This window comes from Hordeum vulgare, chromosome 7H, assembly GCF_904849725.1.
Source record: "Hordeum vulgare subsp. vulgare chromosome 7H, MorexV3_pseudomolecules_assembly, whole genome shotgun sequence".
NCBI classification, from domain to species: domain Eukaryota; kingdom Viridiplantae; phylum Streptophyta; class Magnoliopsida; order Poales; family Poaceae; genus Hordeum; species Hordeum vulgare.
The window spans coordinates 39,681,198-39,706,874 of record NC_058524.1 but is presented as its reverse complement, the minus strand read 5'-3'; the positions used below and the strand labels follow the sequence as shown (position 1 = coordinate 39,706,874).

The 25,677-nt window shown below is 43.5% G+C and overlaps 1 pseudogene across 1 annotated transcript; it reads right to left on the bottom strand.

Annotated features, from left to right (window-relative positions):
* Positions 1-545: 545 nt before the first annotated feature.
* LOC123413257 lies at positions 546-7,347 on the bottom strand (annotated as a pseudogene). The gene is made up of 9 exons (XR_006613704.1): positions 7,087-7,347; positions 6,714-6,854; positions 6,147-6,214; positions 4,833-5,876; positions 4,687-4,734; positions 4,368-4,439; positions 3,315-4,215; positions 990-2,968; positions 546-886 (listed from the first exon to the last, which is right to left on the bottom strand). The product of XR_006613704.1 is annotated as a disease resistance protein RGA5-like (transcript).
* Between the last annotated feature and the right edge of the window lie 18,330 nt (positions 7,348-25,677).

Here is a 25,677-nt window from a genome sequence, read left to right as displayed (position 1 = left end):
CTCCATTGAAACAAGAAGAACGAGGAGGAGTGCTTGAGGGAGTGGAGTGGTGAGGGAGGAGGAGGCTGCGCGGAGGCGGCGCTGCCGCTGTCTCGCCACCTCCGGCTTTCGTTCCCTGCAGCCGTCACACAGGAGTGGATAGAGGAAAAATGAAATTTAGGGTTTGCGCTGCTTTCGTTGGTGTTTTTATACCACAGGCAGGTATACGTGGGCTATTTTGGACCTTGGCTGGGCTGGAGGTTTAAAACAGGCCGAAATATTTAACCGGATACTTTTTATACCGGGCCTAACCGGTATATACGAATTTCGGACGAAATTGTAAAATTCCGGCCGAAATCCAAATCTTTGGCCATGACGAGCCTAAGGAACGACCAATCAAGGCAGTCATACGCCTTCTGGAGCTACAACAGGAATTCAACCAAACTGCCTTTCATTCTACGAGCCTTCACTGAATAAGTGCCCACCAAAGAAAAACAAGCCAACAGGAGTTCAATCAACTCTTAATTAATAAGGCAGTAAAAACAAAGCAAGGTTGTATTTAAACAATCAAATACTGCTAAAAATAATGCCAACTGAATGCAAGCCTTTATTGTACGAGTCTTGACTGAATAAAGGAAAGGAGGTGTTGTGTTTCTGAAAGCAAATGCAGGAGAAATAAACAGTTCATCATGAGCAATCACGCCAAAGCCTCCGTTTAGCAAAGGACAGAATCCGAACATATGTTGGAGGGAATTAGCTTTCGTTTATTGGGAGTTGTGGTGGTACAGTAAGTTGTTGGTGACTGCAACGGCACAGTGAATTGTTTGTTGCCTACCGAAATGTTGGAACAGCATCCACGACAACTGATGGAATTACTAGCACCTGACTCCGGGATTGTGTTGAAGCCCTGAAATTGGGGAAGTAAGAGTGATAAATCAAACAGTGTGGTAATGAGCATATATATTCAGGAAAAGACAATTCATGGTTGCTCAGATGAGTATATACCATACCTTACTGGCGGCAAAGGCATGTCAGCATTCAAATACAGTCCTGGATTTGAATGGTGGGACGTTTTGGATGGGTTTCTGCTGCGCGCCTCAGCAAAGCCTTGGCTGTCTCCATGTCTTCATCGCTGGAATTCTCACGCTCCAGAAAAACCTGAACATGCTCGAGAGAAGGGAGGTGCCCCATGCTGCAGTCAACCTCACCACTCGCGATCGACTCTACAGTGTCCTCGAACCCAAGGCGCTGAACCCTTGGCATAGCTCCAGGCGGAAAAAGGCACGGCGAAGTCAGAAACCCATAGAATGAGCAGTATCTCGCGGATGGAAATGCATCGGCCCTCACAACCAACATTCCCATCACGCAACTTGCACGCAGCTGCAGAGACCGAAGAGCAGGCAGCATCCCGATGATCTGAATGTCATTCCGTTGAAGTTCTTGCACTTCTATTTTCAGGGTGGAGAGGTGGGGAAGTGACTTTGAGTTAACCCAATTTGGAAGTATCGAGAACCATCCAATTTCAAAGAAACTATGTGACCCAAAACTACGGAGGTGTGGAGGGGGCACCCAGCTTTCACGCATGCGATCTATCAATCTGCCACCATAAAGAATACGCAGATTATGCAATTTCTACAGGTTGCCTAGAGACTTGATTAGTATATCAATCCAATCCCCGTCCATGTTAGCACAGTTAATACTGAATGTCCTAAGCTCTGTCAGATGGCTCAGCTCTTTTACAATGTGAGGAGACCAGGATAATTTTACACTGTCCAGCACTTCGAGGGACGTCAAGTTCCCCATTCCTCTTGGCAGCACCAAGTCCACGTATAGGCATATCAAATTTCTGAGCTGAACAACACTTGCAGGTAATTTTTGTATCCTAGTGCCTCTTGTATCCAATGTTTGCAAAAGCTGCAATTTGCCTATGTCCAATGGGAGTTCCTGAACATCAGTATTCTTTATCCCTAGGTACCTTAGGTGAATTAAATTCCCTACATACTTGAGGCTGATACCAGAGCTACCTTCCCGGCTGCCACAATTTCCAAGATCCAGCACGCGTAAAAATTGGAAGCTTGAGAGATATGGCAACCAATCACAAGCAACAGGAGAAAAAACAGCAAAGGTCCTCACTTTTGACAGGCACGTCCTATCAAACTGACTGTTCTGAACCTTTCCCTTGATATTATGAAGTGATAGCCTGCGAAATTTCCTTTGCAGGTTAGGTGCATGCCACTCAGCATTATCCAATATGGAGATAAAATTCTCTTCACTTGACAGTGAGCAGATAAGATCAAGCACCATATCATGTATACGGAAAGTTACTACCGTTCCTTCCCTATCGATTTCTGCTGGCTGGATCAAGCTCCTATTCATGAGCTCGTTAAAGTAGCTCTCTCCAATCTCAAATAGCCTGGTTTCTTTTTTGACACACTGGATAAAACCTTCGGCAAGCCACCTCCATATCAACCACTCTCTCTCAATCTCAAAGTCTTCAGGAAAGATGCTTAGATATAATAAACAAGGCTTCAGATAAAGAGGCAAATCATAATAGCTGAGTGATAATATCCTCTTCATGTCCTTCACAACACCACCTTGTGTAACTCCACGTCCCATCGAATTGTGCACATGCATCCATTCCTCTTTTTGCTTTATCCTATGGCCACTAACCAGAAGACTAGCTATTGTAATGATGGCTAATGGTACACCACCACATTTTCTCAATATATCTCTTGATACTATCTGCAAATCTTCTGGACATTTCTCCTCGCTTTGAAATATTCTTCTATGGAAGAGTATTTGCGAGTCTTCATCAGAAAGAGGTTTCATTCTATGAATTGTGCCATTAGTGGAATTGAGACATGCTTCAGACACACTCACACTACGGGTTGTTGTGATTACCCGACTCTGGAGTTTATTTTTGTAGAGAGCACATTCTATATATTTCCATATGTCTTCTTCCCATATATCGTCGATTACGATGAGGTACCTATGCAAAACATTTTGATAGCATTAGTTTCCCATATATATACACAACTGAATTTTGTTACAAGGATAACTGTAAGGCAGTACAGCAAACCATAGGCTTATATAACCAGTAAGGATATACATGCAAAAACTAAATGCAACAGAAATTACATAGAAGTATACATGACTAAAAAATAAGGCGCATGTGCAAAAAAAGAAAGAAGTAGAATTTGCTAAAAAAGAACAAACTACTAGAGGTATAAAAGTATAACAAATAAGGAAATGAAGATATGAAACTCAGTATTCGTCTCACTACTTCACATATTTCCGAAATATACACAAAAGGATAAGCACTAGGTGATGCATACCTCTTATCAACAAGGAATTCACTGATATCCTCAATGAGTAGATTAGCACCCTTTGTTGCATTATGAATGTCATGAAACTTTACTTTGTCAAGGCCATAGAGTAAGTCCTTGAAAACTTTCTTGATATCTGGGTTCTGACCTACGGGGACAAAAGCCGCACACTGAAATTGGGCTTTGATCTTCTCATAAATTGCTTTGGTGAGTGTAGTCTTGCCTAGCCCACCAACACCAACAATTGAGATTGTCTTCCATTGCTCCTTAGAACTCCCGCCCTCAGAATTCAGTGTTTTGATAAGCTCATCCCTTGTGCGGTCAACGCCAACAAGCTCCCCTACATCTTTGTGCAGAGCTAACACACGAGGGTCAATGGTAGCACCATTACTAGTGCTACGCATGTCAACATCGTACCTTTTACTCAGGTCCGCCAACTGTTTGGCAAGATCCTGAGCTTCTTCGATGGCATCACAGATTTGATGAAGTGCTTTGCCCTTGCCAAACAATGTGGTGGTCTTCTTGAGGAACTTTTTGACTCGACTCCTCATGTCCGTTGGCTTGCTGCTTGAACCCTCATCCACACGCACCATGAAGTCGTCAACAGCATCTTCCATGTCGCATGAGAGGTCTCTCACCTTGCCAGCCCAAATACGGACCGGCTCCTCGAGCTGGTCCGGTGGCACCTCGCCAACCTTGCGAAGTACGGCGTGCATCATCTCCAGCTCTGTTAGGAGCGATTGGACGCCTTTCTTTACTCGCTTCTTCAGATTGCATTCTCGGACGAGCAGCTCACCGAGCTTACGGATGACAGGGCCCATGGCCCCAGCAGCAACCTCCATATCTCGACCTTTATTTGTGTTTTCTCTAGATCAACACACCGCTATAGCATTGCCCTTGGGTTGAAACTCTGCAATCCAAACAAAATGGTTTTCAGAAGGCAGAAGGAGCAAAACTTCAACCTGACTGGCTGGTGAAAGTAGCAGTATACACAGGGAGCATATGCACTTATGCAGTGCATACTTTAGCTATCCAAAGCAGAAGTAGAAGGAGGGTACCTACCCTGAATAGCATCTCTCCAGATCCAATTTGTGGAGTCGTCCTTTGCAACAGTTACCAAAGATGAATCCGGTTCTGCACATCATAAATTCACATCATCAGAAGCAGCAAATGTCATACAAAAAAAGGTTGTAGATAGAGGAGGAACATGAGACAGCTACAAGATACAAATTGTTTTCAGAGAAGGAACCACCGAATGAGCAAAAGCTGGATATTTTCAGTTCTTGAAAGCAACAGCTCACGAATGCATTACAATCCAAAATAAATGGAATAGCAACAAGAGAACATCGAGGGGTAACAGTTGGAGCAAAAGCATCATCACCTCGCTTGGCTCAATCAAGATTCAAGAGCACACGTTGAAGAAGAGCATCTGCACATCATGGATCGGTCCACATCAAAACCAGAAGAAAGGATGCTGAAGCAAATGTATTCAACAGAAGAGGAGGAGAAGGACGGGTTGAAGAGTACCTTCGGCGCTGTCGGCATCGCAGATTGGGAAAAGGCCACCGTAGTCGCCGCAGAGATCCAGAGACCAAGAAAAGAAGCAGCAAGTACTCACCAAGAAAAGAAGCAGCAAGTACTCTACTATACTCTCTGGATACGATTTGCAGTCACTCAACACTCTACTCGTTTGGGTGATTTCAAACACGCCGATGCATGCATCGAGTCTAAAGCTGTTAGTCGTCACGTGCACGTACGTGGTTATGCGTGTACGACACGTGAGGCCGTTCACCCAATGCGCGTGTGTTAATTTGGCTTCATCGCGTGTGTTGTGTTGCTCCCAAAAGGTTCATGGAATCAATCAAAGAATCAAGTAACGTGCAAGCAGGCATTGGGGCTTGCAGCGCTTGTCCGCACGCCTAAAAGTGCATGATGCTTGCCTTAACCTCGATGGATTAGAGCACTACTTTTGAGTTTTTAACCCGATTCACGATGCATCACCCGTCTCTGGGCAATAGTTAACCTGTAAATCAGTCCGCTAGCAACTGAGTTGTTTGGCGGTAAGAACGGATCTGGTGGCATAATCGATCTATCTAACGTGATTACATATGCATAAAAAGAGAGATGCATTGTTCAGACACACACACACACACACACAGAGATGCCCTGTTTAATAAAGACACAAATTCGTTTCATGCCTTCGATGATTTGTTACCATTGAAAGACACTATTCCTGAAGTGTGTGACATTTCAGATCCTCTAACTGTCGGCATGACACCAACACCGCTTCCCGTTTCTTTTGCTTGCAGTGAATATAGTATAGAAATAGCATATCTAGCAAACACACCACCCAAAGAATGTACTATGAAGGAAATCTTGTTCAAGCTGGGCATCTTCTGAACCACGTCCAAGACCTTCTTTCCATAGGGCATTATTATGTAAGCTTCCTAAGCAGTCAATATATACATGAACAACAGAGAATAGTCTCTACCACATATACTTCTTTCGCTAACCTCCTTCCAGCTACATCGATCCCGTCAAAAGTTTTAGCGTCGATGTTTGATGAACTAGCTGCAAAGAAAAAGTTTGCTCTTTTATGGCTGATAAATTTTTTGTCAACTGCAAACCTCTGCATGCTGCAGTAATGCAGTCGGTGCCAATTTCATCTCTTAACTACAATTTTTATGTGTGCGTCTGTGCATACAATTCCATTTCTGCACATCATGTTCCTAAAAATCCTTATACTCAGAAGCAAAAAAAAAAAAAAGGATGATTAGGTAGTAGTTTGTGATATTTGACTTGAAGTTGCTATATGAATGTAGAGTTAAAATACACACATACCATTGATGAAGAAATCATCACCTAGCCTCCTTTTCAGCACTGTGTCCCCATATATCCAGTCACTGGGGCTATATTCAAAGAAGAAGAAGGGAAAATCATCAGTAGAAATGCCAATAAGTACAGCTTGACTAAAGAGTTGTTGAATAAACTGTATCAAACATAAATATACCTTTAGCATTTTTCAAAGCTTTAACTATTTATTTTTACAAATACAGGTGCGTATTTTGAGTATTGACAGTTGAGTACAGATGTATGCCATGCGATTCACTCATCGAAGTTCACATATACACTTTGAAAAGTTAGGGTGCATCTTAAAATTCATGAAAAAGGTAAATCAAAGAGAGCAGCCGGCAATAGCATTACCATCAATGAGCAATGGGGTTGTTCTGAATTGTAATTTCATACCAGTCAAGCCAAAATTCAGGCCAAGTCGAAAGGAAACATGTAGCCAATAACAATGAAGTTAAGCTCCTGAGAAAGAGCCGCGGGGAATTAATGTGTTTTTAATATGCAGCTCATCCTATTTTTATGAACTGCTATGGTGGAACTACAATGCTTGGCTGTTACCTTGCCATGATACCATGAACCAGAACAATGAGATGGTCTGGTCCTTGGTTGCTGTTGGATGCTTCCATGGAGGAACGCCACGCGGGACAGCCCCTACCGATTGACATTGGGTGGGAAAGAAGGATTTAGTGGTGTTCAATCCTGCATAAACACAAAACAGTGGCACACTTCACTAAACAGTGAGGAGTAAATATGTTTAGTGCAAGACTTGTCCTACAATTAATAGGCTCCCAACATCTAGACTTCATTCATTCAGACAAAGTGAATCGAAGTTGGCACACCACCATCTCCGAAACTGGGTTGGGTCCCTATATATGTTGACGGTTGCTAACGAATGCCATTTGAGCGACATGTAAGAATTCAGACACACCACCTTTTCCATAGGCAGAGCAGAGATGCTGTATGTATTCCTGGTGCATTCCTGGTTCAGCAAAAACAAATTCCAGGCACATTCGGATGTCATTTGATCTATAGTAAAATAATCCAATCCCTGATCTCTGCGCTCATGCACAACAGGCATCGGAGTCGCTTGGACAGTTGGACGAGTAACAAATTGCAGATTTCAGTGCCGGCAGCACACCCTAACCACGACCCCAAATTCCAACCAACGCCGTGGCAACGCTACGGCAGGAGCCGAGATGGAGCTATGTGAAACGGATCGTGAGAGCGGAACGTACCTGGTGGGCCGACGGCGCCGCTCCGGGGACGGGCGTGGCTGGAGAGGCAGAGATATGAGTGGTGGTGGTGGTGGTGGTAGCGGCAGGGAGAAGTGGAGAACAAAGCGCGGGCGCCATCCCGCGCGCACCGACGGCGCGAATCGAGGGAGTGCGGCGGCCGACGAGAGACTGACGCGCGTGCGGATGACGCGGCGGTTTCGGCGTGCTGGTGGCGGTGGGATACGGCGTCGCCGTCGGTCTGAGCCCCTGTTTTTTTTAGCTTTTCAAAAAATGTACACTTTAAAAAAGCACACTTTTATCAAACAAAAAATATCGCTGCAGTAACTTATTCTAGTTCGCTACATTAAGTGATTCATATTCGCTGCAGTAGAGCGGCTAGGTTTAAAAATCATGAGTACTTAAAAAAAAATGTTTAATGCATATTAATAAAAAATCCTGTCATTTTTATTTCTCTGTTTTTTTTTCTGGTCGTTTGTGTCCGCGTCGTCCACCTGGGACCAATATGCCCCTGGGGAGTCCGCTCGGCAACTTCAAGGGCAGCACCGTCGTCCTGCCCGGCAACCACACCCCTTCCTGGCACCAGGTCTTCGCCTTCTTCGCCACGCACCTCCAGTCGCATCTGCTCGAGGTCGCCCTCAAGGCCAAGGATCTTGCCGGCGGCGACGACCTCGTCGGCCACATGGTGTTCGACCTCTCCGAGGTGCTGGTCCGCGTGCCGCAGGACTCCCCGCTGGCGCCCCAGTGGTACAGGCTCGACGGCAAGCGCGGGGAGAAGCTCCAGCGCGGGGAGATCATGCTGTCCGTCTGGCTCGGGACCCATGCCGACGAGGCCTTCTCGGAGGCCTGGCATTCCGATGCCCATGGGGCGGCTAGTCTGTCGGCCGTCGCCTCCACGCGCGCCAAGGTCTACTTCTCGCCCAAGCTCGTGTACCTCCGCGTCGCCGCCATCGGGGCGCAGGACCTCGTGCCCCACGATACGTCCCGCCCCATGAACGCCTCCGTCAAGCTGCGGCTCGTCGGGCAGGTGCGCCGCACGCGCCCGGTCGTGCCGCCTGGGACGCCTAAACCGATATGGAACGAGGAGTTCATGTTTGTGCCCGCGTTGCACGCGTCGAGGAGCGCGGCCCAATAAATTTTAAATAAAAAAAAACTAAAGCGGGGCGGCCCATAAGATGAATCTCGGTTGAAATTTGCTAGGGTTTGATTTAGACCGGGATTACATAGTTCAGGGTACGATCGACCGGGATTTTGACTTGGGAGTTCATTCCGCCCGACCATTACAAATTCAAGGTTTAAAATGGACTTTTTCCTAAAATAAATCCTAAATCGAACTTTTGCATCGTGTCAAGTGAAATTCATTTGGTGAGCCGACCCGTTTAAATTTTGGTCAGGTCTAGCGAGCGACCGGCTGCTCGCTAGTCGTCCCGAATGACCGGCGAATTTTTGATCCCTAATCTATAACGGGTAATAATTAGTGTTAAAGAATCATATATGAAACAAATATCAAAATTATTATAAAGCATCCATATAAACAGGTGTGAACGTACTTAATTCGAGTTTCAAATTTAAAAAATCATAAATTTTAAATCGCGCATCAGAATTAAGATCCGTTTCCATCGAGTATTTAACCAAAAGTTACCATAATTCATGGAACCATGCCTACAAACTATCACTTTATTATTTTGTCACAAAAATTACCATTTTTTCCCTAATCTGTGACTAAAAACTATCAAGTCTGAAAAATGATAGTTTTAAGTCACATATTAGGAAAAAAATGGTACTTTTCAGAATAAAATCGTAAAGTGATAGTTTATAGGCATGGTTTCATGAATTGTGCTAGTTTTTGGTTAAATACTCCTATTTACACGGGCATTGCTTCTAGCTGACCCCCTGTTCTACACGAGCACTTGACAAATTTTCACAAAAGCCTCAAACCGGTAGAGATTCTGAGGTGATTCTCCTAATTGATTGAGGGGTTTCTCAAAAATCGCCTTCAAATTGATGGATGTTTTGAGGCGAATCTCACCGCCAACGACATGTTCAAACTTCATCTCTTCCCTGTTCCTTCTTTTATTTAAGAAGAAATGGAAAAGTTTTGCCTCTCACTGATTTAAGCAAGGAAAAATAGGGACAGTCCCACTCATTAAATCACAGAAGGGAGAGAAATATCCACGTTTGAAATCGTCAAGATTGTCGAAAAGCTAAACAAGGCGAGTAATTAACAAAAACTACAACAATCCATGGAACCATGCCTGCAAAGTACCACTTTACCATTTTGTCCCAAAAACTATCTTTTTTCATAATCTATGACTAAAAATTACCATTTTTCAGACTTGGTAGTTTTTAGTCATAGATTAGGGAAATCGTAAAGTGATAGTTTGTAGGCATGGTTTCATAAATTATGGTAGTTTTTGGTTAAATACTCGTTTTCATCATTGGAACCCTTGCGACGTGTTCTTTGAAACTAGATCACGCACGAGTATGTTTTGACAAAATATTTTGTGTGCAATTTACTCTCTACTTGGTGCAACTGTTTAGCCATTGATGTACAACTAATTGACAGTCGATGTGTAAGTTTTCCCTTTAATCATGGACGTGTGGTTTTCAGTGATGGCACATCCATCCCAAACTACGTCCTGCTAGTGAGATGTTCAAATTCGTGTTTTGCCGAGGCCAACTGCCTAGTAGTTCATGTGCAACTTTCTCGTGTCCGTGGTTGTGTTTTCATTGTTTCCTGTATCGATCAACTGTTTAGAAGTGGATGTGCGACTTCGGATACTGTCATCGTCAACTGTCTACCAGTGATGTGCAACTATCCCTCATACCTCATGGATGTGTAATTTCTCTACTAACACTCGAAACCACCCCTCTAATGGGATGTGTAATTTTAGCACCCCGTTTATATGTAAATTTTACTACCCTCATGAATATGCAACTTTTCACTACCCTCAAGAATATGGGATTTTCACCATCGAACTATCCCTGCCCGTGAGATGTGCAACTTTATATGTTGGTCCGACCAACTGCCTAACAGATTTTGTGCAACTTCGGTTGTTGTCTCTGCCAACTGAAACTATATATCCACATGTAGGAAGGGAAAGAAGTTGCACATCAAGTAATAGAAAGTTGGCTCAAACAATAGACTAAGTTGCACATATCATTGGTAGTGAAGGTGGGGCAGGGTTCATGGATTTTCAAAAAGTTCATACAATTTGAAAACAAAAATCATCGATTTTTAAAAAGTTCATCAATTTTTAAAAATAGTTCACTGATTTTGAAAAGTTCATGAATTTTAAATTATGTTCATCCATTTTCAGAAATGTTCACGAATTTGCAAAATAAAAATCATCGATTTTCAAAAAAGTTCACCGATTTCAAAAAAAGTTCACGGGCTCAAAAAAGTTCAGAAAGGATCTCTATATGGGCCGGCCCATTGCGGAGCGCTGCAGGTGTCAGTTAGCAAATTTTGCTTGTAATCGAGGCATGTGGCACTAAATAGGGTTTCCCACAAACTTTGCTATCAAACTGAAAACCAATGCATTGTTGTGGGCTGGGTTTCCTATAAAATGGTCATTTTTCATCAGTTCTAGGTGGGCCATGGCCCATCCGGCCTTGCCGTAGCTCCCCCGTTGCCTATATGACCACATCAGTTCCATAAGCTTTTTGTTATCATGATCAGACGTCATTAGTAAAAGAAGAGGTGGCTTGCTAGGTTCACCATCAATGAGAAAGAGTTGAGCACCAGTGCGCCCAACAATTTAGGGAACCAAAGGTGCTGCAACCTTCTCAATGATTGATAGCCCTTGACGAATCGGAAGCTGGTAATGGGCAAGGCGAGTAAATTCACAGAGTTTGAAGATTGATGAGTTTGTCACCGAGTTTAAAGATTAATGAATTCATCATAGACACGGTGTTACTAATGAAAATGTCGTCTTTCACTGAAAGAATAATCTGTATTAATGAAATACAAAAGCGTTAAACTTCTTTCTAATTGCCCGTCCAGATCTAGTGATGTAGCTCGGCCACCGTCGCCAACTCCGATTCCACTCTGGGATTTATGCAACGGCTCATTTAATTTGTACTGATGTAGAAACCCCATTAAGTGCGAGATGGGTTAATAGCACCCTTAGAGCATCTCTAGCAAGATACTGCAAAAACACGAAAACAACAAAGTTCCGACGAGTTTGTAGGCCGGTTCAGTTTGTTGTGCAGAGCAGACTCCGCATTTGCAGCCCGGTCCGCAAACGTTTTCTGCGAATCCGCTAATGTACGTGGGGTAGGCATAAAAGCCGTTCGGGCTTCCATTTGCGGGGGCCAAATCCTCATCTTCGTCGCTGAATTCGTCGTCGCCGTTCCCATCCCTTCCGTAGCTCCAGCCGCCCGATTCACTCGCCACGGACGCCCTTCCTCCGCATCTGCAGCAGGAGCAGCGCAGGTGCGTCACCGCCGACGCCGCGCGGAAGCGGTCGTCGCATAAGTGGACGAGGAGGGGCCTCCCGGTGCCGGCGTCGCTGCTGCGGCGGGAGACCGAGGAGTTCGACATCCGCCACGGTCTCGTGCCGGCCCCCGCGCCTCCCGTCGCACCCGCGCCTCCTGATTCGCCACCGTCGGAGTTCGAGGAGGGGAGCTCCTCCGGCACCTGGACCCTCTCCACCACGGCGGCGTCGCCGTACACTCCGGCCCGCGAGGTCGCCGTCTACGAGGACGGCTTCGACATCTACGATCTGGCCGCCTTCGAGGGCTCGGTGACCCGCGAGGACTTCGTCCCCGAGGAGGTCCTCGCCACGGTGACCGCGCGGTCGCGGCGCGCTCCGCGGAGGAGGTCGAACACGACGCCAAGCACCACATGCGGGAGGTCGACATTGATCAGCTCTTGCTCGAGAAGGGCCTCGAGCAGGACCGCCTCCACCGCGAGCAGGAGGCCGCCAAGGCACGCGAGAAGGGGAAATCCGTCGTCATCTACGTCGACGACGACTCCGAAGAGGAGTGAATGCACTCCGGCGAAGGCGCGGCCGCACCCTGCGAGCTCCAGTGAGCTAATTTTGGTCTGTTTAGGGTTATGGCCACGTCTTCGAGCGCATTTTGACCATCTGTGGCAATGTTTAACCCCCCTCCCCCCGCGATGTAAATCTTAACGAACAACGGATGAACTAGTATTGGATGAACTAATCTCCGGCGTAGTTTGAATGTTTAAATTTGCAGTTCTGTTTGTCTTGTCTGTTCTGCGCAACACGTTTCTGAAACTGCAACCCAGTTTGCACTGGACTGCAAACTGCGTTTGCAGCTTCATCTTGTAGAGGTGCTAAGGCTGCTACATAGGCAAAAAATCTGATGTGGCAAGCTAATTAATAGGAGAGAGATGAGTATGATGACCCAGAAAAAAAATGCTAAACGCGTGAGCCGAGATAAATCAATTAAATAAAAGAAATGCATCAATGCATTAAATAAGGAGGTTTAGCTACAATAAGCTAAGTACTATTTAATGTACTTAGCTCATTGATCTGGTATCAAACAAGAAAAAGACACGAAACATCTCCTACATGTCCAAAAATCAATACTAAAGGCGTTAACGAAATAATATTAGAGAAGACGAAACTCTCAACGATAACCTTTTTCTTTTTCACTGCCTTCAACATTGTTGAAATACAAAAATACCTGGAGAACCATCTAAATGTCCGTACATTTGGTATGGAGAAATCTATCTGTCAAACATAAACACTACTAGATCCACTGTAGTGTTCAAAGGATCAATGCACGGATGAAGGAAACCCTCATTTGACTCGTCTCCGCCACATATACTCCCTCCGTTCCTAAATATAGATCATTTTAGAGATTGTACTACTGGACTAGATATAAAACAGAATAAATGAATCTACATTTTAAAATATGTCTATATACATTTGTAAGTAGTCTTCTAGTGATATCTCTAAAACTATTTATATTTAGGAACGGAGGGAGTATAACCACAATGCTAGGTTGGACACAAAGCTCTTCATAATCTATGTTCAATGTCGCATAATTGACAAGTAGATTTCTTCTAGAAGACGCCAAACAACTGCCAAGGTGCGATATACTCGACCTCTTATCCCAAACGCAGGATAACCCTGAGGGGTTGTTGGTTTTGTTCTATCAATAGGAGCTTTCCCTTCACCAGTTTCATGGGGGTGGTCGACAGGCGCTAGACCAACAGGGGACTTAGAGCATCTTTAGGAGACCCCATATAATGCGGACGCGCAAAAGCTGTTTACAGTTCGTGAAAAACGAATTTTGCGGGCCGACAAGGGTGCGGACACAGGCAGACCCCTTAAAATGGACCCGTATAAAAACATATTTGCAAATTGCGAATTCAGACTTTTTTGTACTTTTGTAGTCTTTGATGCTCTTCATAGATGTGCACCAAGAAGGGTATATAGTACCATGTGCAAGATAGTATCCTTTTGTATATTCATGCTCATTGATAGTGTAGTTGCAAGCGAGAGCATCATCACTCGCAAGTCTAGCAAGAAAATGAGACAGTTGCAACATATTGATATCATTTAGAGTACCTGGCATACCAAAAAATCAATGCCAAATCCATAAATCATGTGAAGCTACGACCTCGAGCACAATTGTTGCATCACAAGACTTGCCACAATACATTTTCTACCATGCTTTTGGGCGATTTTTCCAAGTCCAATGCATACAATCTATGCTTCCTAGCATGCCAGGCCAAGCTCTTCTTTCGTTAAATGCCATCAATTTTTTGTGTCATCCTCGTTCGGTGCCCGAAGATATCAAGGACCAAAGACATGGACAATCACTTTCGCAAACCTACGCACTCACTCAACTGTACTATCTTCCCCAATGCGAAGGTACTCGTCGGTATAGTCAGCCGGAATGTCGTATGAAATTATCCGCATAGTTGCCGAGATTTTCTGATATGCAATAAATCCCTTGAAGCCCATGGCATTCCTTCTTCGAGTAAAATATCGACAATTGGCCTCGCAAGCTTGAACAATTTTAACAAAGAGGGATATGTGCATGATACGTCCCAAACGTATCTATAATTTCTGCTTGTTCTATGATCTTTTGGGTGGCATTGTTATATATTTTGCTACACTTTCATATCTTTTTACACATATTTGGACTAGCCTACTAACTCAGTGCACCCAGTGCCAGTTTCTGTCTGTTGATGTCTTTTTTGCAGGGACTTTTACTCAAATTTCTAGAGTTCCAAAAATCCTGAGAAAAATATATAAAAATCAGCGTGACAGAAGCTTCCGGAGCACCAAAGATGGGCCAGAGGTGAGCCAGGGGCTGCCCAGACGGCCTCCCTGCGTGGTTTGGCCCCTGGCCGCGCCCACAGGTCGCCTGGGTGGGCCCCACCTCCTCTGACGCCCTCCTTTGGCTTATATTTACCCCTTCGATCGGAAACCCTTCAAGCATATCCAGAATCGCGAATTTCTCCATCGTTCCCCCGCCGCAGCGCTTCCGAGAACGGGAGCGTCAGGAGACCTCTTCCCGGCACCCTGCCGGAGGGAAGATTGACCTCCGGGAGCTTCTTCACCGCCATGGACGCTTCCTGGACGTGTCGTGAATAGTCCTTCTTGGACCATGAATCCATGTCCACTAGCTATGTGATGTCTTCTCTCCAATCTTGTGCTTCAATGATTAGCCCTTGTGAGCTGCCCTACATGATCAAGGCATCTATGTAATTTTCCTACTATTGCTATGCTCGGTGTGTTGGGATCCGATGGATTTTTTTGAAGGAAAACTGTAATGGAAACACCCCACAACGAGTTTTTTTTGAAATAATAAGAACCCAAATTCGCGCCCGTGGGGACTTGAACCTGGCTGGGATCCGATGGATTATGAGATTATCTTCAGATTTTGATGAGTTATATATTTGAATATCTTTTTATATTATGTTCTTTAGTGATTCATGCATGTTCTCCGTTGCTTTTTATTGTTTTGGCCGAGTAGTAGATTGTAACTCCAAGAGGTAGCGTTATGCATGATTGTGGGTTCATGCCCCCTGATGTCTAGCTTGAGTGACAGAAATATGAGACTAGGTGGTTTGTTGTTGCCACCAGGGAGAAAACAACGGTGCTTGTGACCGCGGTTGCAAGTATTATTTACCTTACGCAAATTTGTTAATGCAGTTGTGTGTTGCTTTGAGTTTACACTTTGGGTGGGGCTCGCAACTTAATACCAGCGAGATGTTCTGGATAGATATCTCAAGGTGGATGATTAGTAAGTAGATGTTGATGAATAAACGGTCTACTTGTCTTGGCGTACTGACCATTACTATTGAGCCTCTAATTTTCAAGTAGCATAATTAGCATTGCGCTGCGTTCATAATTCTGTCAATTGCCCAGCTGTAATTTGTTTATCCATGCAAAGTTGTTTATCGTCTTTTAGGAAAGAGACATCACTAGTGAACTGATACGTCTCCAACGTATCTATAATTTTTGATGGTTTCATGCTATTATCTTGTCAAACTTTGGATGTTTTGCATGCCTTTTATATATTTTTTGGGACTAACTTATTAACCCAATGCCAAGTGCCAGTTCCTGTTTTTTCCATGTTTTTGATCCCTTTCACAGGAGATTTTGAAACAGAGTCCAAACGGAAGAAAATCCCCGAAAAGATTTTTTCTGGAACGGAAGAAGATTGGGGAGCTTGGGAGCCAAGGCAGGGGAGCCCTAGGGCCCCACAAGCCCCCACCCCGAGGCCAGGGGGAGGCCGCGCCATCCAGGCTTGTGGGCCCCCTCAGCGTCCCCTGACTTTGCGCCTAAAATTCCCTAAAAATCCCAAAAAAAATCAGGAGATCATCGCAATCACTTTTCCGCCGCCGCAAGCTTCTGTTTCCGCAAGATCCCATCTGGGGCACGTTTTGGTGCCCTGCCGGAGGGGAGATTCGGAAACGAAGGGCTTCTTCATCAACACCATGACCTCTCCGATGATGCGTGAGTAGTTCACCATAGACCTACGGGTCCATAGCTAGTAACTAGATGGCTTCTTCTCTCTCTTGGATCTTCAATACAAAGTTCTCCATGATCTTCATGGAGATCTATCCGATGTAATCTTCTTTTGCGGTGTGTTTGTCGAGATCTGATGAATTGTGGATTTATGATCAGATTATCTATGAATCTTATTTGAGTTTCTTCTGGTCTCTCTTATGCATGATTTCATATCCTTGTAATTCTCTTCGAGTTGTGGGTTTCGTCTGGCCAACTAGATCTATGATTCTTGCAATGGAAGAAGTGCTTGGTTTTGGGTTCATACCGTGCGGTGACCTCACCCAGTGACAGAAGGGGTAGCGAGGCACGCATCGTGTTGTTGCCATCAAGGGTAAAAAGATGAGGTTTTCATCATTGGTTTGAGATTATCCCTCTACATCATGTCATCTTGCTTAAGGCGTTACTCTGTTCGTCATGAACTCAATACACTACATGCATGCTGGATAGCGGTCGATGTGTGGAGTAATAGTAGTAGATGCAGAAAGTATCGGTCTATTTCTCTCGGACGTGATGCCTATATGTATGATCATTGCCTTAGATATCGTCATGACTTTGCGCAGTTCTATCAATTGCTCGACAGTAATTTGTTCACCCATCGTGATATTTTCTATTATGAGAGAAGCCTCTAGTGAACACTATGGCCCCCAGGGTCTACTCCACACCATATTTTAAGCCTTACACTTTTTACTTCGTTGCACTTTCCGCCATCAGATCTCACTTTGCAAACAATCTTGAAGGGATTGACAACACCTTTGAAGCGTTGGGTGCAAGCTTGTTTGTGTTTGCGCAGGTACTTTGGACTTGACGAGGCCCTCCTTCTGGATCGATACCTTGGTTCTCAAACTGAGGGAAATACTTACTGCTCCTGTGCTGCATCCCCTTTCCTCTTCAATGGAAAAACCGATGCAAATCAGAGAAGTAACAAGAAGAATTGCTACGCACCAGGGAAGGACTTTTGTTGCCGCACCAGAAGAATTTCTGGTGCCGTTGCCGGGGAGGAAGATCAAGTCAAGAACGCATCCAAGTAGGTTTCGCAAACTCATCTCTTGCATTTACTTCGTTTGCCAGTTGCCTCTCGTTTTCCTCTCCCCCACTTCACCAATTTGCCTTTTTTCGTTCGTCCTTTTCTCTCGCTTGCTTTGTGTTCGCTTGTGTGCCATGTGCCTTCAATATGCTTGCATCTTCGCTTGCTGAAAATCTAGTGATATGGATCCTCATCCACTTGCTAATCTCTTTAAGAGATCCAATTATGTTGATCCAATTGCTAGTGAGTTGAGTGCACTTGACTATCTTTATGGAGTTTTGCTTGAGATGCGTGAATCTGAAAATTGTGAGGAAGAAATTTATGAAGTGATTCATGAGGGCTCCTTGGATGAAAAGCACGATTGCAATGGTTTCACTATAAATTCTATTAGTGACAATCATGCTAAAAATATGCAAAATCCTAAGCTTGGGGATGCTAGTTTTGCTATGTCCACTACTTGTTGCAATGATCATGAATGGGGCGATGATTTTTCTTATGATCTTGAAAATTTGTTTAAGCCTCATGATGAATATGATATTTGCAATATTATTGAAAGTGGGTTTGGAGAAGTCATAACTTTACTTGATGACAATCCCACTATTTTTGAAGAGCGTCAACTTTGCATGGATGTGGATCATGAAAAGAATATCCTATGTGATAGTTACATTGTTGAATTCGAATATGATCCCACAAGTAATTATTATGAGAGAGGAAAATATTATGGTAGAAACTTTCATGTTACCAAATTACCTCTCGTTATGTTGAGATTGCTATTGTCTCTTTCTTCTTCCTTGCATATGGCAACTATTGGTTGTCTTTACAATCTATTTTCCTATAAAATGCCTATGCATAGGAAGTATGTTAGACTTAGATGTGATTTTCACATGCTTTATGATGCTCTCGTTGTGCTTCAATTCTTGTCTCTTGTGTGAGCATCATTGATTTATCAATGCCTAGCTAAGGGCGTTAAACAATAGCGCTTGTTGGGAGGCAACCCGATGAATTTATCTTTTTCTTTCTGTTTTGTTGCGTCCACACTTTCATAATTCTGTTGTGATTGTGTTTTTTGTGTTTCTTTTTGTGTTTGAGCCAAGCAAAACCTTTATGACTAGTCTTGGTGATGGTTGTTTGATCCTGCTGGAAAGAGACAGAAACGTTTCGCTCACGAGATGATTTTTCATTTTTATTCAGAAAGAGCTTTTGAGTTGATTCTTTTTGCTGCTGGTTTATATGCCTTTTGCCCAGGCAGTCGTAATTTTTCAGATTTGTTGAGGTACCAAAAGTATACGAAGTATACAGATTGCTACAGACTGGTCTGTTTTTGACAGATTCTGTTTTTGTTGAGTTGGTTGCTTGTTTTGATAAAACTATGGTTAGTATCGGCGGTACTAGCCATGGAAAAGTGAGAATACAGTATCCCAACACCAATATAGATGGAATTCAAGTTTGCTACAGTACCAAAAGAGGTGGTAGTTTGTTTTCTTGTGCTAATGTTATCACGAGTTTCTGTTTAAGTTTTGTGTTGTGAAGTTTTCAAGTTTTGGGTGATGTTCTCATGGACGATGAGATAAGGAGTGGAAAGAGCTCAAGCTTGGGGATGCCCAAGGCATCCCAAGCCAAATTCAAGGACACCAAAAAGCCTAAGCTTGGATATGCCCCGGGAAGGCATCCCCTCTTTCGTCTTCAATCCATCGGTAACATTACTTGGAGCTATATTTTTATTCACCACATGATATGTGTTTTGCTTGGAGTGTCTTGTATCGTAGGCATCTTTTCCTTTTGTTTTGTCACAATAATCCTTGCTGCACACCTTTTTGAGAGAGAGAGACATGCACTCATCGTGATTTTTGCTAGAATGCTCATAGTGCTTCACTTATATCTTTTGAGCTAGATACTTTTGCTCTGTGTGCTTCACTTATATCTTTTAGAGCACGACGGTGCATGATTTGGTAGTTGGCTTATCCTATGAAAGTAGTTCCAAATGTGATAGGTACCTAAAGAGGATGAAAAAACCTTCATCTTCATGTGCATTGAGTAGAAAGAGAAGTCTTGATTCCTCTCAAATAGTTTTGAGACATGGATTTGGTAATATTAAAAGTCATGTTAGTAGGGTGTTGTGAATCTAGAGATACTTGTGTTGGAGTTAGTGATTCCCGTAGCATGCACGTATGGTGAACCGCTATGTTAGGAAGTCGGAGCATGATTGATCTATTGATTTTCATCCTTTGTGTTGAGGTCGGGATCGCGCGATGGTTTACACCTACCAACCCTTCCCCTCGGAGTATGCGTTTAGCACTTTGTTTCGATTACTAATAAAAACTTTCGCAACAAGTATGTGAGTTCTTCATGACTAATGTGAGCCCATGGTATAGATGCACTTTCACCTTCCACCATTGCTAGCCTCTCTAGTGTCGCGCAATTCTCGCCGATACACAAACCCACCAAATTCCTTCCTCAAAACAGCCACCATATCTACCTACTATGGCATTTTCATAGCCATTCTGAGATATATTGCCATGCAACTCCCACCGTTCCGTCTCATGAATTGTGTCGTCACTCTCATATTGCCATTGCATGATCGTAAGATAGCTAGCGAGATGTTTCAACGTCATACGCCATGCTAGATCGTTGCACATTCCGGTACACTGCCGGAGGCATTTCCTATGGAGTCATCATCATTGTGATCTTTGAGCTGCGAGTAAATAAAAGTGTGATGATCATCATTATTAGAGCATTATCTCGTGTGAGGAAAAAAAAGAGGCCAAAGAGCCCAAAAAAAAAAGAAAAAAAGAGGCCTAAGAGCCCAAATGAAAAAAAGAGAGAAAAAGAGAGAAGGTACAATGCTACTATCTCTTTCCACACTTGTGCTTCATGATAGCACCATGTTCTTCATGATTGAGAGCTTCTTGCTTTGTCACTACCATATGCTAGTGGGAATCTTCATTATATAACTTGGCTTGTATATTTCAATGACGGGCTTCCTCAAAATTGCCCTAGGTCTTCGTGAGCAAGCAAGTTGGATGCACACCCACTAGTTTTCCTTTTGAGCTTTCACATACTTATAGCTCTAGTGCATCTCTTGTATGGCAATCCCTACTCATTCACATTGACATCTATTAATGGGAATCTCCATAGCCTATTGATAGGCCGAGTCAGTGTGACCATGTCCTTCTTTTTGTCTCACAACCACCACCACACTCTATTCCACCTATAGTGCTATATCCATGGCTCACGCTCATGTATTGCGTGATAGTTATAAAAAGTTTGAGAAAGTAAGAGTGCGAAAACAATTACTTGGCCAATACCGGGGTTGTGCATGATTTACATTAGTTGTGTGAGGATGATGGAGCATAGCCAGACTATATGATTTTGTAGAGATAACTTTCTTTGGCCTTGTTATTTTGAAAGTTTATGATTACTTTGCTAGTTTGCTTGAAGTATTACTCTTTTCATGTCAATAGCAAACTATTGTTTTCAATCTTACGGATCTGAACATTCATGCCACGTGAAAGAAGTTGCAAAGGACAACTATGCTAGGTAGCATTCCACATCCGAAATTCATTCTCTATCACTTCCCTACTCGAGGACGAGCAGGAGTTAAGCTTGGGGATGCTTGATACGTCTCCAACGTATCTATAATTTTTTATGGTTTCATGCTATTATCTTGTCAAACTTTGGATGTTTTGCATGCCTTTTATATATTTTTTGGGACTAACTTATTAACTCAGTGCCAAGTGTCAGTTCCTGTGTTTTCCATGTTTTTGACCCCTTTTAGAGGAGATTTTGAAACGGAGTCCAAACGGTAGAAAATCCCCGAATAGATTTTTTCTGGAACGGAAGAAGATCAGGGAGCTTGGGAGCCAAGGCAGGGGAGCCCCAGGGGCCCCACAAGCCCCCACCCCGCGGCCAGGGGGAGTCCGCGCCATCTAGGCTTGTGGGCCCCCTGAGCGTCCCCTGACCTAGGGGTTGCGCCTATAAATTCCCTAAAAATCCCAAAAAAATTAGGAGATCATTGCAATCACTTTTTCGCCGCCGCAAGCTCCTGTTTCCACATGATCCCATCTGGGGCACGTTCTGGTGCCCTGCCGGAGGGGAGATTCGGACACGGAGGGCTTCTTCATCAACACCATGACCTCTCCGATGATGCGTGAGTAGTTCACCATAGACCTACGGGTCCATAGCTAGTAACTAGATGGCTTCTTCTCTCTCTTGGATCTTCAATACAAAGTTCTCCATGATCTTCATGGAGATCTATCCGATGTACTCTTTTTTTGCAGTGTGTTTGTCGAGATCCCATGAATTGTGGATTTATGATCAGATTATCTATGAATCTTATTTGAGTTTCTTCTGATCTCTCTTATGCATGATTTCATATTCTTGTAATTCTCTTCGAGTTGTGGGTTTCGTCTGGCCAACTAGATCTATGATTCTTGCAATGGGAGAAGTGCTTGGTTTTGGGTTCATACCGTGCAGTGACCTCACCCAGTGACAGAAGGGGTAGCGAGGCACGCATCGTGTTTTTGCCATCAAGGGTAAAAAGATGGGGTTTTCATCATTGGTTTGAGATTATCCCTCTATCAATTGCTCGACAGTAATTTCTTCACCCATCGTGATATTTGCTATTATGAGAGAAGCCTCTAGTGAACACTATGGCCCTCACGGTCTACTCCACACCATATTTTAAGCCTTAAACTTTTTACTTCGATGCACTTTTCACCGTCAGATCTCACTTTGCAAACAATCTTGAAGGGATTGACAACCCCTTTGAAGCGTTGGGTGCAAGCTTGTTTGTGTTTGCGCAGGTACTTTGGACTTGACGAGGCCCTCCTTCTGGATCGATACATTGGTTCTCAAACTGAGGGAAATACTTACTGCTCCTGTGCTGCATCACCCTTTCCTCTTCAAGGGAAAAACCGACGCAAACCAGAGAAGTAACCAGAAGAATTCCTACGCACCTGGGAAGGACTTTTGTTGCCGCAACATGAACATCTTGTGACTCGGGTCCATATTACCACCATTGTTTACACCTCCACCATTTACCGTTTTTATTTACCTTTCCGTTGCAATCACTATCACTATTCCCGCTTGTGTTTTGATCCTTTGCAAATTACAAGGCCGGAGAGATTGACAACCTCTCTGTACTCATTGGGAGCAAAGTTATTTGTTGTGTGTGCAGGTCGACGTCTTCTGCTAGCGCCAGAGCAGCGAACACCTACTTGTTGATCCTCGGAGTCCTCCTGGTTCGATAAACCTTACAGTTCCCGTGTAAGGGAAATTTGTTGCTGAATACATCTCCACCTTCCACTTGGGGTAACCAACAAGGGGCGAGAAGTATATTCATCATCGTCATCAGCGCATACGGTTCCTTCTCCGGAAGAGGTGCGACGGGTATGTTGGATTGGCGGCGAAGTAGTCTCGCATCAGCATCTCGTTGTCGGGATGGCGATTCCGAGGAATGCAAAGACGACCGACAGTCGATCCATGCCGCCTCTTTAAGTTCTTGTCTTCATGCTCCTTTACGGCAAGGGCCATCACCAAGCTCTGCTCACGAAATGTGAGAAGCATCCTCTCAACATCTGAGTCATCCAAAGAGGATGAATCCTCGAGCAGAAACTTCTCGCATAGGCTCAAGTCCATCTCCGGTGGTGGTTCTCGCGCGGCCGTGGATAGGTGGCTCTGGGGGAGCCGGTGCAGTGGCTCGACGGAAGAGGGAAGCGGCGAACCTGCGACGCGATTCCCCCCGAAGATTCGGCTATAGCGGTGCCCCAGAGTTGGCGGCGGACTGGGGAACAAATGACAACGCGGCGGCGGAAGGGGGTGGGGAAAGGACGCGGGCTGAAATGTCCGTCCCGCGAACAGTTTCCTTGCGATACAGGGCACCGTATAGGCGAGGAGGAAACCTGTGTTTTCGCGGGTCGGGAAGGGGATTTTGCCGCGCCCCTCAAAAAAAAATTACGGGTCGAACGAGTTTGCGGGGTCTAGTCTGACAACATTTCCTGCCCGACCCTTATTTTGATGGTTATTTTGCAGGGCGGGACATTTTACAGAGTCTGCTAGAGATGCTCTTAGCTGGAATAAAAGACTCAAACGCTAATTGAAACCATACCACAAGAGAAGTCCTTATCCAGCAAAAATGAAACTCGTTTGGAACATGAAGATTTTGCTCCCGAGCTCATATGCTCCCTCGTGAACAGTAAAATAAAAAATAATTAGTAAAATCATTCAAAAAATTTGAATTTTTTTTGTGGTTAACTTTGACAAAAGTTTTCTAGTCCTACAAAAGTTCAGCTCGAAATAATATTTGTGGAAATCGTGGCAAAAAAACAAAATCGCTGCTCCAAAAATGCTAGTTTTGGATACATTTTGGAATGTTGATTTTATTTTTTCGCTGCAACTTTGAGGAATGTTATGTCGTGCTGAATTTTCATACGCATGTAAAACATTTGTGAATGTTTACCATAAAAAAAATTCAGAATTTTTTGAATGTTTTTACTATTTTTCGACTTTACTGTTCACGAGGAGCATATGAGTTCGGGAGTTCGGGAGTAGAATAGGACTTTCCACTCGTTTGGCACTTCTTACTCTATGGCTATGTCTTGGGTTGGTTAAGTTGATTGTGATCTCATCTTTTTTACCACATTTTGATATGACTTACTCAAGCATCCATGCCAGGTGGTTTTTACTTTCGACAAGTTTTTCATAATTTTATGTCGGTCAAAAATTCGCAAAAAAAGGACGAATAGTGGCTACACGTGACACAACGTGTAAAAGGTGTCGAACTCGTTACCATGAAGTGTGCATTCCTCATAAGTCCATGTTAGGCTAGACGGGTGCAATGGTGAGCACGTGGTTTTGTCGACTTGCGATAAATGGCTCCATTAGTTTTTCCAGCTGGTATGACCTATGTACTCAAGCATTCATGTCAGTTGTCACTTCGACGAGTTTTTAATATGTTTAAATTATTTCAGTCAAAAAAGGCTAAATAATGGCTACACGTGTCACAATATGCAAAAGATGTCATCGCAAAAAAAAAACACATGCAAAAGATGTCGAAACATGTTACCATCATGCCTCATATGGTCATGCCAGCCTATTATGAAAAGATGTGGTCATTGATTGGAACTCCAAACAAATCCATATAGGAATTTCCAAATTTTAAAAGGATAATTAATATTTTCATTTGAAAAAAGGACTGATTTTGAAAACTTCTTGCGGATCTGAAGTACTCTCAATTTTTTGATAAAAAGCATATGTTACTTGTTCTAATTGAAGTTCTATAACCGAAGTTATGAATTTCGAGTGTTTGAATTTGTTTTGAAGTAGTTTCAAATTTTAAACAATGAATAAAAACTGAATTAATATAAAATTAAGTATTTGAATAACCGTGAATAAGTAAATATGAAAATAAGTAAAAAGCAATACATATAAATAGAAATAAATATGAATCAACTTTATGGTTGTTTGAAATTTGAATGATTATGTTATTTCAAATCTAAAATTTAGATAAATATGAGTAAACATGAATTTTAGAAGAAGAAAAAAGACGCCCATGGCCTTGGTCCAACACGTGCACAACGACTCACCGTCCTCGAAGGCTATTGGACCGATTCAAGCGTATGGCACGCCTCAGCTTCATTGCATGGGGTGGGAGTTTGGTTTCACCTCGCCGAGCGAGATCCGCAATGAGCGACTTAAATAGTGGTATGTATTTATGCCGTCAAGCTTCTCTCAACTAACTAGCTTAAACCTAACTTATCCTAATCTACTTGTTGTCGTCTTTGTTGCGGAGGTTGTTGAGCCGGCCTCAGGGGCCATCCTCTAGTACTTGTCTAACATATTTGGAAAATCAAAGTATCACTGAAGATTAAAAAATTTATGCGGTTCTTACACAAAGGTGTGATCCTCACGAAAGATAACTTGGTTAAACAAAGATGGGTGGGTAATTTCAGATGTTGCTTTTGTGATCATAATGAAACTATCAAACACCTCTTTCTCGAATGCCCATTGGCTAAACTTCTATGGCGAACTATTCATATAGCCTTTAACATAAACCCCCCAATGAGTATGAACACGTTATTCGGGACGTGGCTTAGTGGGGGTGGACGTCATCATAGCTAGACACATTCGAATAGGAATATGTGTCATGCTTTGGGCTATATGGAATTATAGAAACGATATGATTTTTGACAGGAAGAATTTCACCAACTTTTTACAGGTCATCTACAGAGCTACAACTTGGATCCGTACGTAGTCGTTACTCA